The sequence below is a fragment of the Octopus sinensis genome, linkage group LG15 (genome assembly GCF_006345805.1).
Source record: "Octopus sinensis linkage group LG15, ASM634580v1, whole genome shotgun sequence".
NCBI lineage: Eukaryota > Metazoa > Mollusca > Cephalopoda > Octopoda > Octopodidae > Octopus > Octopus sinensis.
In genome coordinates, this window is record NC_043011.1 from 51299668 (window position 1) to 51312477 (window position 12810).

At 33.5% G+C, this 12810-nt stretch overlaps 1 long non-coding RNA gene across 1 annotated transcript; it reads right to left on the reverse strand.

Annotated features, from left to right (window-relative positions):
• Positions 1-7523: 7523 nt before the first annotated feature.
• LOC118766342 lies at positions 7524-10821 on the reverse strand. Its single transcript, XR_005002279.1, has 2 exons — positions 10483-10821; positions 7524-10448 (listed from the first exon to the last, which is right to left on the reverse strand). It is a non-coding gene; the product is annotated as an uncharacterized LOC118766342 (long non-coding RNA).
• Between the last annotated feature and the right edge of the window lie 1989 nt (positions 10822-12810).

Sequence of the window (12810 nt, forward strand, 5' to 3'; positions counted from 1 at the left end):
CACTCCCACCACATTCCAGGTCTATGTCTCTGTTGCCACTGCCATAGAGTATAAGTACAACTCGTCGCTTCTTTGAACAGGTGTAAACATCTTGTTTTTGTTTGTTTTGCAGTGTCCAGAATATGGTCCCATATATATATATATATATATATATATATATATACATATATATATTTATATATATATATATGTATGTATGTGTATGTATGCATATATTTATATATATGTATGTACATATATATATATAGAAGAGAATCCATTTCTATATCTTGCATGATATATTTCATATTTTGTCTTGAAGAAAGTAAAGAAAAAAAATGCTCTTGTTAGTAAGATTACAAACTCTAGAGTTCAGCTTTCCAGGGTAGAATATATACTCTGCTTCTTAGATAATGTCCACAACACATAAACTCTCTCCCTCTGCAAACAAAGATCAATGTCATGCACCAAACTGATGATGCTGATCCTGGTTTTTGTATATTTATTCATTATTTTTTTATTATATCTTTTTCTTTTGGTGAACTGTATGTTAGTATAATAAAATAACATACCTGATTCTATGCTATCTAAAATAATTATCTTTTTTTTCTTTTAGAGGATTTTTCTATTTTTTTAATAATTTACCATTTTTAAAAATATTAACTTCCATAATTTTTATTTTTTAAAGAGTGAAACATGAAAAAACTATTAATAGGTGATATGACAGAAAAGAGATTCACTTTTATAAAAAATAGAACACAGATGCTACATAAGATTGGTGATTGACTAATATCAAAAGAAAAGACCTGTTAACGCACTACATTATTATAATGTTAGTGCTCCAGCTTGGTCACAAACACAGTTATAAATTTTCTAACAAAACTACCTTATCTAAGTTAAATCAGACTTGGTTTTGACTGATAACAATAATAATCCTTTCTACTATAGTTAGAAAGTCTAAAATTTGGTGAGAGAGTAAGTCATTTACATCAACCCCAGTACTTAAATGGTATTTATTTCATCCACCGCAAATGATGAAAAGCAGGGTCAACCTCAGCAGAGTTTGAGAGCCTCAGAATGTAAAGAGCTGGAAGAAATACAGCTAAGCATTTTGCGAGACATGCTAATAACTTGTCACTTTAATAATCCTTTCTACTAAAGGCACAAGGCCTGAAATTTTTGGGGGGAGGAGACTAGTCGTTTACATCAGCCCCATTGTTTCATTAGTACTAAATTTAGTGACCCTGAAAGGATGAAAGTCAAAGTTGACTTTGGCAGAATTTGAACTCAGAATGTCATGGTGGATGAAATGCCACTAAGCATTTTGCCTGGTGTGCTAATGATTCTGCCAGCTTGCTACCTTGATTTGTCACCTTAAATAATAATAATAATAATAATAATAATAATAATGATAATAATAATAATAATAATAATAATAATAATAATAATAAATCCTTTTTACTATTTGATACAAGACCTGAAATTTTGGAGAAGGGGACTAGTTGATTACATCGACCCCCAGTGCTCAACTGATAATTATTTTATCAACTCTGAAAGGATGGAAGACAAAGTCAACCTTGGTGGAATTTGAACTCAAGAATATAAAACCAGAAGAAATGCTACAAAGCATTTCATCTGACGCATTAATGACTCTGTCGGCTTGTTGCCTTAATCAAAATAAAATAAATGATAACGATAACAAACTATGTTGCTGTCTTTGTTACCCTTACCTTGTTTCTTGGTCTAAAGCAGTGGTATGCATATCAGAAACGTTTCATGTTTGTCTATCTCAAGATCATCAAAGACAGCTTAAATAAAGGATGGAAATGGTGATGGTGATGATGGTGATGATAATGATGATGACGACAACAAAGGTGATATTGTGATGATGAAGATGATGATGATAGTGAGAATGATGTCAAGGAGAAGGAAACCTAAGTAGCTTATGGTGTCAATAATCTCACTTATCAACTTGTGTATATGTGTGTATGTGTCTATGTGAGTAGACATGTGTGTAAGAGCATATGTGTGTGTGTAATTGTATTTAAATATGTGTGTATGCACTCAGTTCAGATTGTGAATGAAATCTAAAGAACTAAGTCTTTAAAAAGAGAAGGAAATGAACATGCTAACAATCTGTCTACAGTCTCATCTACTCGCTTCTGTTCACCAGTTCACTGCTGTTCAGTTGTTCACCGATTTCTGTTCAGCTGTTCCTTGCTTCACTACTGTTCAGTTTTTCACTACTTCATTCCAGTTCATTTGTTCACCAATTCACTGATGTTCAGTTATCAAGCAATTCTCTGGTGGTCACTTGTTCAGTTGTTCACCAATTCACTGCTATTCAGTTGCTTACTGCTTCACTTCTGTTCATTTGTTCACAGTTCACTTCAGTTTTGTTGTTCATCATTTCATTACTATTCAGTTGTTCACCACTTTACTGCAGTTCAGTAGTCAATCACTTCACTTCTGTCCAGCTGTTCACTAATTCCCTACTATATTGTTGAGTCGATTGCCAGTTTTTTCTTACCATGTAGTGATATGAAAAACTGCAGCATTCATAATCCTTTTCAGAAGTTCAGAGGCAGATAAGATGGAGGGATAAAGCTAGACTCAAACTTGGATTCCACTTCAGATATCCAAGGACTGGGTGGTACTATTAAACTGAGTAACAAATTATATCTAGCATTCAATAACAGAAACAATTCTCCCTCTTATATACATATTCCTTCAAGCAAATTTCCCCTCATGGTTGTCATTAATCACCCTAAAATTTGAACAGAATCAATTTTAATCTAAACAAGCAAAACTGCGTGTGGTGTGTGTGTGTGTGTGTGTGTGTGTGATGTGTGTGTGTTTGCATGCATGTGTGTGTGTGTGTGAAAGTGAATGGCCTGGTGGTTAGGGTGTTACACTTACAATTGCAAGATTTTGGTCTCATCTCTTGGACTGGTGGTGCATTGTGTTCTGAAGCAAACTGCTTCAGCTGTTAATCAGTAGCCATTCGGTGGACTGGCCGTCCATTTAGGGGGCAATGTTGGTCTGTCCACCAGTATGCATGGTGACATCATTCAAAGGCCACAACAATGTGACCAGCAGTGTGCAACAACATCTGATAGTTTGGTCAATACAATGTATTTGTGAGTGTGTGTGTGTGTGTGTGTGTGCGTGTGCGTGTGTGTTGTTGACCTTATGTAGTTATCTGCATTTTTATTGAGGAAATCTCAAACACATTTCCTTATTTGGGTGGTGGTAGTGGTGGTGGTGGTGCTGCTGGGGGTGGTGCTTGAATAAACATTAATGAATACTTTGTCTTCATGTTTCATGTCAAAGATCTAATGCGAGGTGGTATAGTAGACAAGCCATTGCTCTCCAGCTGCAGGGTAAGAAGCTTGCTTCTCAATCACATGGTTCTAGGTTCAGTCCCACTGTGTGACACCATGGGCAAGAGTCTTCTACTATAGCCTTGTGAGTGGATTTGGTAGACAGTAACTGAAAGAAATCCATCATATAAATATATATATATATATTTATTTATGTGCATGCGTCTGTGTTTGTCCCCCCTCCACCATCACTTGACAACTGCTGCTAGTGTGTTTACATCCCCAATAATTGAGCAGTTTGGCAAAAGAGACCGATAGAATAGGTACAAGGCTTACAAAGAATAAGTCCTGGACTCAAAAATCTTTGACTAAAATCCTTTAAATCATACATATATATACATATATAAATACACACACACACACACATATATATACACACACACATATCTATCTATCTATCTATCTACCTATATAACTATCTACCTATCTATCTATCTATATATATATATATATATATATATATATGTCTTTATTTATGTCTATAATTTCTATCAATATGTAAACACACTCACACACATGCAGACATTTGTATGTGTAACAGGGGAGTATGTAAAAATCTACGAAATTAAATAGTTTGTAACAATACCTAGAATGGGGCAACTGCAAGTAATCATTGCTGTATAATAACAATTATAATAAAAATAACTATCCTTTCTGCTATAGGCACAAGGCCTGAAATTTTGAGGAGAGCAGGGCAAGTCGATTTCATCAACCTCAGTGCTTGACTGGTACTTAATTTATTGACTCCAAAGAGATGAAAGACAAAATTGACCTCAGCTGAAAATTTGTGCTCACATTGTAAAGATAGACCAAATGCAACCAAGCATTTTGTCTGGCATGGTAATGATTCTGCCACCTTGATGATAATAATAATAATAATAATAATAATAATAATAATAATAATAATAATAATTATTATTATTATTATTATTATTATTATTATTATTATTATGATGATGATAATAATAATAAGGTTTCTAATTTAGGCACAAGTCTAGAGATTTTGGGTGAAGAGAACAGTTTAATACATTGATCCCAAATAAAAATTTTGATGGTGTCTAACTTCATTCCCAGAACACGGATTTTATGGAGAGATGGATGGATGTAACTGATTAAATCAAACCTGGTATTTGACAGAGCCTTTCCAGGCACTGGATAAAATGTTTAGCATCATTTCTCCTAACTTATTACATTCTGAGTTCAAATTCCACTGAAGTCAACTTTGACTTTCTTTCTTTTGGGTCAATAAAATAAAGTTTGAGTCAAGTAGTGGGTTTCATGTATTTGACTAACCACTTCCCCTTAAATTTTGTTTGCCTTGTACCAAAATTTGAAACCATATTATTATAATCATTATTATTATTTTGGTTTCAACTGGTACTTATTTTATCAGCCCCAAGAAGATGAAAGGCAAAGACAACCCCAGCAGCATTTGAACTCAGAATATAATGACAGACAAAGTACTGTTAAGCACTTTGCCTGGCATGCTAATGATTCTACCAGCATACCACCTTTATTATTATTACTATTATTATTAGTAAGAAAAAAACACAATAACTGTTTCAAAATTATGTGTGCCAATACACTTTTTAGTGGAAGGGTCAGTTGATTAAATCTCTGTTACTAATAGATACATGCTTATTTTATTAACTCTTCTAAAAGGATGAAAGGCTAAGTTAACTTTAGGAAAAGGGGAAATTTGAACTCAGAACATAAAAAGTCTAATTCCACATAACATTTTGCCCAGTGCTCTAACAATTTTGCCAATTCACACTAAAAATTATGATGATGATGATGATGATGATGGTGGTGGTGGTGGTGGTGGTGGTGGTGGTGGTGGTGGTGATGATGATGACATTGTAATGATGATCATCATTATGATGGTGATGATGATGACAATGGTAGTGATAATGATGAAGAAGATTATAAGTTCTTTCTCCTACAAAGTTAGACGGATCTTCTATAACTATATTGATAAATATTAACATAAACCTACAGAAAAATAGTTTTAAAATGCAATTAGATTGTTAAATAATAAAATACAAACAAATGTTTAAAAGGGCTAGATAGAAAGATAGTTAGATAAGTAGATAGATGGATAGATAAATAGATAGATTGATAGATAGGTAGATAGATAGGTATATGCATAAGTATATAGAGGGGTAATTAGATAGATAATCTAAATAGATAGCTATGTTTGTTCCTTCTCGAGCCATGCCTGGCTCATAAGGGCCGGTTTCCCGGTTTCCTTAGCATATAGGTTCCCCACCTGGATGGGACACTGGTCCGTCGCAGGTGAGCTGCAAGATGCTGGAGGAAAGTTCGCCATTACCTTCTGCCTGAGCTGTGTGGGGCTTAGGGATTTCGCTCATAAACACACACATTGTCTGGTCTGAGATTCGAACCTGTGATTCCTTGACTGCAAGTCTGCTGCTCTAATCACTAGGCCATCTGCCTCCACAAATAGATAGTTATACAGATGGCTAAATGGAGTGAGGGGCAGAGAGAGAGAGAGAAAGAGAGTGTGTGAGTGTATATATAAGCATATATATATTTATGTGTGTGTGTGTGTGTACATGTATGTCTGTATATGTATGCGATACATAAAAATCTTTAGATATTTCTGCAACAGATTTTGTGTTTAGAAAGTGGAGGGAGTGTTCTATTGTGGCTGACAAAAGACCATCTCAAATCACCAAAATAAATAAATGAATGACACTTTAACATAATGACACACACAATTTTACCAATTGAAGTCTGTTTCTTTTTCTTCTTTTTCTTCACATCACTCAATTTTTTTTGTCCTCTACGCATATGAATGCATTTTTTTTGTGTGTTTTGCTTTGTTTTTTTCTTTCTTTTTTTTTAACCTTTTGGTCTAAAATAAATAAAATAAATAAGTTTGTTTTTTTTGTTTTGTTTTGGTTTTTTTTTTCTGTTACATTATTAATATTTTTTTTTTTTACCTTTTATCAAGGAATTTTCTCCAACTATGTGGGGAATGACAAAAATAAATAATTAAATATAGCAATGAATAATAACACAGGTAAGAATGATTGTTTACAGGAAAACAGGTGGGGGGGGGAGGAGTGCTTTTGTTTATGCTTTCTTTTGGTTAAGGCCAGAGACAAAAGTCAAAAAAAAAAAGAGGAACTGTTTTCATTTTGTTTTACTGTTTTTTTGAAAGTTTTGTTTCTATTCTTTTCTTTCATTTTTTCTTCTTCATTAAAATCTTTTTTTTAATTATTTGATAGATTAGAGAGAATTGATGGAGAAATTCCTTTCCCTCTCTTTTTCTTTTTTAGGGAGATGGTTGTGGTGGTTGTGTAATTTTGTGAGAGTCTTTGCATGAATAAATATAGGTAATAGAATTTCAGAGAAAACTGGAATAAATGTTTATTATTATTATTATCATTATTATTATTATTGTTATTATTATTATTATTGTCATCATCATTATTATTATTTTTCTTTATTTTTCTTCAACAATTCTCCATTTTGAAATAAGAAAGGTTGATAGACAGACAGTTAGATAGATAGATAGATAGATAGATAGATAGATAGATAGATAGATAGATAGGTAGATAGATAATTGGAGAGATGGAGGGAGGGGAGAAGGTTTTTGTTTTTCTTTTGTGATTTTGTGAGAGTCTGGTGTAAATGAACAGATAAAATTTCACTGAGAAACTTAAGTAAATGTTTATTATTTGTGCAGAATTAAACAAAAAAAAAGTAATTAAAAATTATTCAAAATAATTGTGAAGTAAATAAACTTCATAATAAATGCGAGCAGTTTCGTCCACCACAGACAAACTCTCAAAAATGAGTAATTTACAAAAAAAAAATAAAAATAAAAAATGAAACTCATTTTTACTCTTTCTTTTTTTACACAATTCTTTTTTTTGGCGGTAAAATTTTTTAACGGATTTTCATTAATTTAAAAAATTTTTAATATGAAAAAAAAAAAAACTGATGAAAAAATTCAATGAAATGATTTGATAAAAACTTTAAAAAATATAATTTTTTTGTTTTATATTTGATGAGAAATGAAAAGAAATGTTCCAGTATTGAATTATTATTGTTGATGTTGCTGTTGTTGTTGTTGTTGTTGTTATGGGAAAGAGGCTGAGAATTTTTTTTTTTGGTTTTTCTTCTTTTTTCGTTTTTAATTTAAATAATGTGATTTACTTTACATATGAAACGATAAATAAATAAATGAAACATTTTTTTTCTTTTTTTTTCCTTGTGGTTTGGAGCCCAGCTACTTTCCATCAAATAACGACAAAACAACACTCTCACCTTCATTCTCATTCTCTCTTTCTTTCTTATGCCCTTCCTCTCTATCTTTCATGCACTTCCCCTCTCTCTCACATTCGTTTCTCTCCCTTTTTGTCATACTCTTTCTCTTTGTCAAACCCTTTCTATCTTCCCCCTCTCTCGTACTCTTACCCTCTCTCTCTCATTCCCTTTCTCTCTTTCAGCATATGATATACATGGCTTTTGAAACAGCCAAATTTAGAAAAGCACTCAAAATCTGGCAGAACCCAAACTACAACCAATTAGTTAAGACTTCAACTAAATTAGACAAGATCTTCAATTTTCAATAACCCATATCAGATACTTACTTTTAGATATATATCACACCCACAAACCAACCTAGTTCTGCCGGATAAGAACTAAGACCTGGAGACCTGGTAGGGTGAGTTACACAACCTAAATCTGCATCATAAGTAAAGGGGAGAGGTTTGGGCTCAGATTGATTGGTCAAGCTTAAAGAATCTTTTATATTTGTGGTTTCAAGGTCATTTCAGTCGTATAAGAGAGACAAGTTTGAAATACAACAGGTCATACATTTTGAGATGAACAATGAAAAAATATGAAGAAAATTTTTTGAATTAGAGAATCTCAGAAAAGAAGAATTCTTTGGGAAGCAAAAACAACCTTGGAAATCAAAATAAAGAATGGACTAGATAAAATTGCTCAAGATAGAGAAGGATGGAGGAGTTCACGCCAGGACATAATAGTTCTCAAAGAACCTGTGTCTTAAACATCAGAATTTTTTATACAACACAGAATCAAACTTATTTAACAGAACAAATTTGTTTGGATTTTATGAAAATAGCACAATTGAATATAACTGCTGTCTGACATTATTACAATAGACATAACTATTGCCAGACAATAGTTTAGTAGGACATGACTATTGTCTATGACGACAGTATAGCAGTATATAGCTGTTGTATACAGTACAATAGGACATAAATATTACCTAACAGTAGTACAGTAGGGTATATCTGTTTGACAGCAGTACAATAGGACATAACTATTATATACAGTACAGTAGCATATAAATGTTATCTGACAGTAAGGACATAACTGTCATCTGACGACAATATAGTAGGACATAACAGCTACCTGACAATAGCACAGTAGGACATAACTGTTATTTGACAATAGTACAATAGGACATAACTGTTGTCCATGATAACAATACAATAAGACACAATGGCATTCTTTCATCTTAAATATGGCGAGTGTCAAACTTGTGCCAATTGATTTCCAGACACATGATGTCATTCTCAGCAGTTTATGGAATTTTTTATTTATTTATTGTTTATATATTTTTGTCTTTCATGTGCTGGTGATTGCTGAGTATTCACACACCATGTGTGTGTGTGTGTATACAGACTGCCAAAGATGACGTTATGTGTCAGGAAATCAGCTGTCTCAAGTTTGACACTCGCCATACTTAAAACACAAGAATGCCAGACACAGCAGCTGTCTACAGCAACACTTGGGTAATAAATAACTGTTGTCTTCAATACAGCAGTTTTGACATCCCTTTGTTGTCATAAACAACAGGACATAACTGTTATCTGATAATACTGGGTGGATGTACGATGTAAGACAGTAGGTTGCATTCTTTCCTGAGTTTGATTACAAACACATATACATTAGTGCAGAAATGGCTAACTGGTTAAGAAGTTTTGCTTGAAATCTCAAGGTCCTGAGTTCAATCCCACAGTATGATATCTTTGGTGCTTTCTCCTATACTTTTGGTCAACCAAACCACGTGGTGGAAATGAAGTTGATGGAAACTATACGGAAATCCTTCAGATAAGAATTGTACCTGCAATTCAAAGGTCCAAATGCACTGTGTCACACAGTAGCACAATTCTGTCCAATTCTGTCACATACATGCTACAACAGGATGTTGAATAACTGACAGGGCAGAGGAGTCCTAGACCAAAAGCTTGAAGGTTACTGAGGCTGAGCAGAATATCTGTACCATCAAAGAATGGTTGGGTGTCAACTAGCAAGTGAGCTGCTACTGCAAGGCAGCCTCAATGTCGACTATGCTTGTTGGACTCTTGGTACCACACCACTTGGTACCTGGTGTGGAGGTCCAGAGAGGCAATCTGGTGTGTGTGGTGGGGATGATGCCAACTGCCTTACTTGCCAAGGCATTTTGTTTAACTGAACAGAACAGTGAACATTGGCCTACGATAGGTAGCCAACAGCTAATGTAATAAATAGGTAGTTCGGTTGGTGAAACTGACAGTGACTCATGACATTATATTTACTTGTCTATCTATCAATCACACTCATAAGCTCTTCCTCTTTCTCTCTCAAAACACACACACACACACACACACATATATAAATAAGCTCTCCCTCTTTCTCTCTCAAGACACACACACTCACACACTTACATATCAATAGCACTCAACATATTTTAGTTGAGTTCAGTTATGGATGCATGTATTTAACAATAGTTTGGCTCAGCATCACATTACTTAAAGTTTTGTGGGCAGAGAACATGTCCATATCATATCATACATATACATATATGTAAATACACACACACACATGCACACACATGTGCACATATAAACTAAAGAGAAGAGGGCTGCACAGAAGGCAAGAGTCCCACTGGGTCCTGCTTCTGCTATTACGTGCCCTCACTGTAACCATGGATTTTATACAAACATTGGCCTAATAAGTCACCCCAGGACCAACAAACACTACAGCTACTTATCTGGTCATCATCAGAGACAAAGATATGCACATATACATATATTGCAGCTCTTTGACAGTAAACTGAATAAAGGTATACTACATAAAAAAAAAGAGTATTAAAATTGTTTTAAGACAGAGATGGATAGGTGCATACATTGTACTTTGCTGCAATGGAATGCACATGAACCAGTGCAGTGCACAGAAAACACCCATCTCTTAAATATCTTGATATTTTCCAGCTCAGCTAAAAGACTTGCAGCATGCAAGTCTCTACTGAGATTGCATAAGAAATTTGCCCAATGTGCCATATAGCAGACTTGAACCTAGAAACAGGTGGTTGGGAAGCAAACTTCTTAACCACATAGCCATGTCTGCATATGTATGTATGCATACATACATATATAGATATGTGTTTGTGAGTGTATATATGTATAGACAGAAGCATACATATTTATAATATATATATATATATATATGAGTATTTATTTTGAATATTTACTCATTTATATATATATATATATATATATATATATATATATATATATATATATATATATATATAGCTCAGTTATATTCTGTTAAAACACAGTGGTCACAACAGTCAGAAAGGATGTGGTCAAAGTCAAAAATTTGAGTTTACAGAACACAGAAACAATATTTATATATCACCTGATGAAACACAAGATCTCACAATGCAGAAAAATGGTTACATAACCAAATACATGCGAATGTGGAGAACTACACTGTGTAGAAACAATTGTAGTGATTACAAATAAATGTTCCTCTGTAGCTCCTTATTGACTCCAACTTATTCAATTATATATATTCATACATATAAAGTGTTATATATCATAGTAAATTATAATTTTCTTGCTCTTGTGTCTTTATCTGTATGTTGAGAATATGTGTGTAAGTGTGTGCGCATGCGTGAATGTCTAAAGGCTTCTCTTTCAATTATATTCCATTTTAGTGGAAAAACGAATTTAAATATATTAGTAAAAAGGTATAAGACTAGAAAAAGAGTATGCAGTTCCTGATTTTTTTTTAATGTAAATATATTGATTTTTTTTTACATGGAATCTATGTTTGTGAGTGATGTGAGTATGTGTGTGTGAATGTCTGAGTGCATGTATGAATGGATGTTTGTGTGTGTGTGTGTGTGTGTGTGCGGATGTTTTTTTTTGTTTGCATTTGTTGGAATTGAAAATATTTGACGATGAAAGTAATTGAAAGAGAATAAATAAATAAAGAAAGAAAGAAAAGAAAGAGAAGAGAGCAGATTTAAGTTGTTATGATTGGCTGGCTGTATGTCTGTTTTTTTTTTTTACTTTTTATGTATGTATGTATGTGTGTATGTGTGTGTGAACTAGAGTTAAACAAATAGAGAGGGAAAGAGGAAGAAATAAATAAAGGACATGTATATATATCCATGTGTGTGTAAAACGAGAGAGAAAACTATATTGTACAACGAACATTTTAAGTCAACAAAGACTAGATGTGGACTCAATCTAATTAACTAATCATTTTTATTTTAATTAAACTCACAACTAGTTCATTATTTTTGTTCTTCTTTTAGTGAGGGGACATAGTGGTATCCCACATACAAAGAGTACCAGTAATATAAGCTGTTTCATTCAATTGACAATATTCATTCCTTCTTTAATGCCCTAAAACTTATGCCCCCCAAATTATAGATGGTGAGATGGTGGTGGTGGTGGTGGTAGTGATGGTTTGTGTATTGTAAAAATTCTTTCTACTATAGGCATAAAATCTGAAATTTTAGGAATGGGGCTAGTCAAATACATTGACTGTGGTTTTCATTTTCTTTCAAGTATAGTGCATCAAAGATTACATTAGTCATTGTAGCAGGTTTATCAAACATATAAAGCAGGCATGGTCAACTATTTTTGAGAAGCAGATCATAATAAGACATGGATCATCATCAGGTGGGCTGCACTCCTAGAGAAAAATCCAAGGTAGTTTTTCGTTAGGTGTGCCATTGAGAAAGTCCTGTGGGCTGCAGTTGGCCCATGACTGATATAAAGTTTTCCTCATAGACTCATATGATTGCTGTTACTGTTGAAGGTAAGCTGTTTTTGTTTAGCTTCTTGAGTAGACATTCCCATGGCATAGAAATAGCTAAGAGAACAAAACACTGAAGTGTTTATTGCTAAAGACGTAGTAGTTCTTTTGTTTGTGTTGTAGCTGGTGTTGCATCCGTATTTGTCTAAGCATTTCTTGCCTATTTCCAGATAGTAGAAGAACAATCAAAAACCAATGAAGACATCCACATGACAATAGAGGGCTATATAGTAAGGAATTTACCATGCAATGGAGCATTACATTAACGCTAGCCATCACAGACAGACCATTTTCAGAAACAGAACCATCATCATTCACATGCCTGTTTTTACCATCATCATTTATA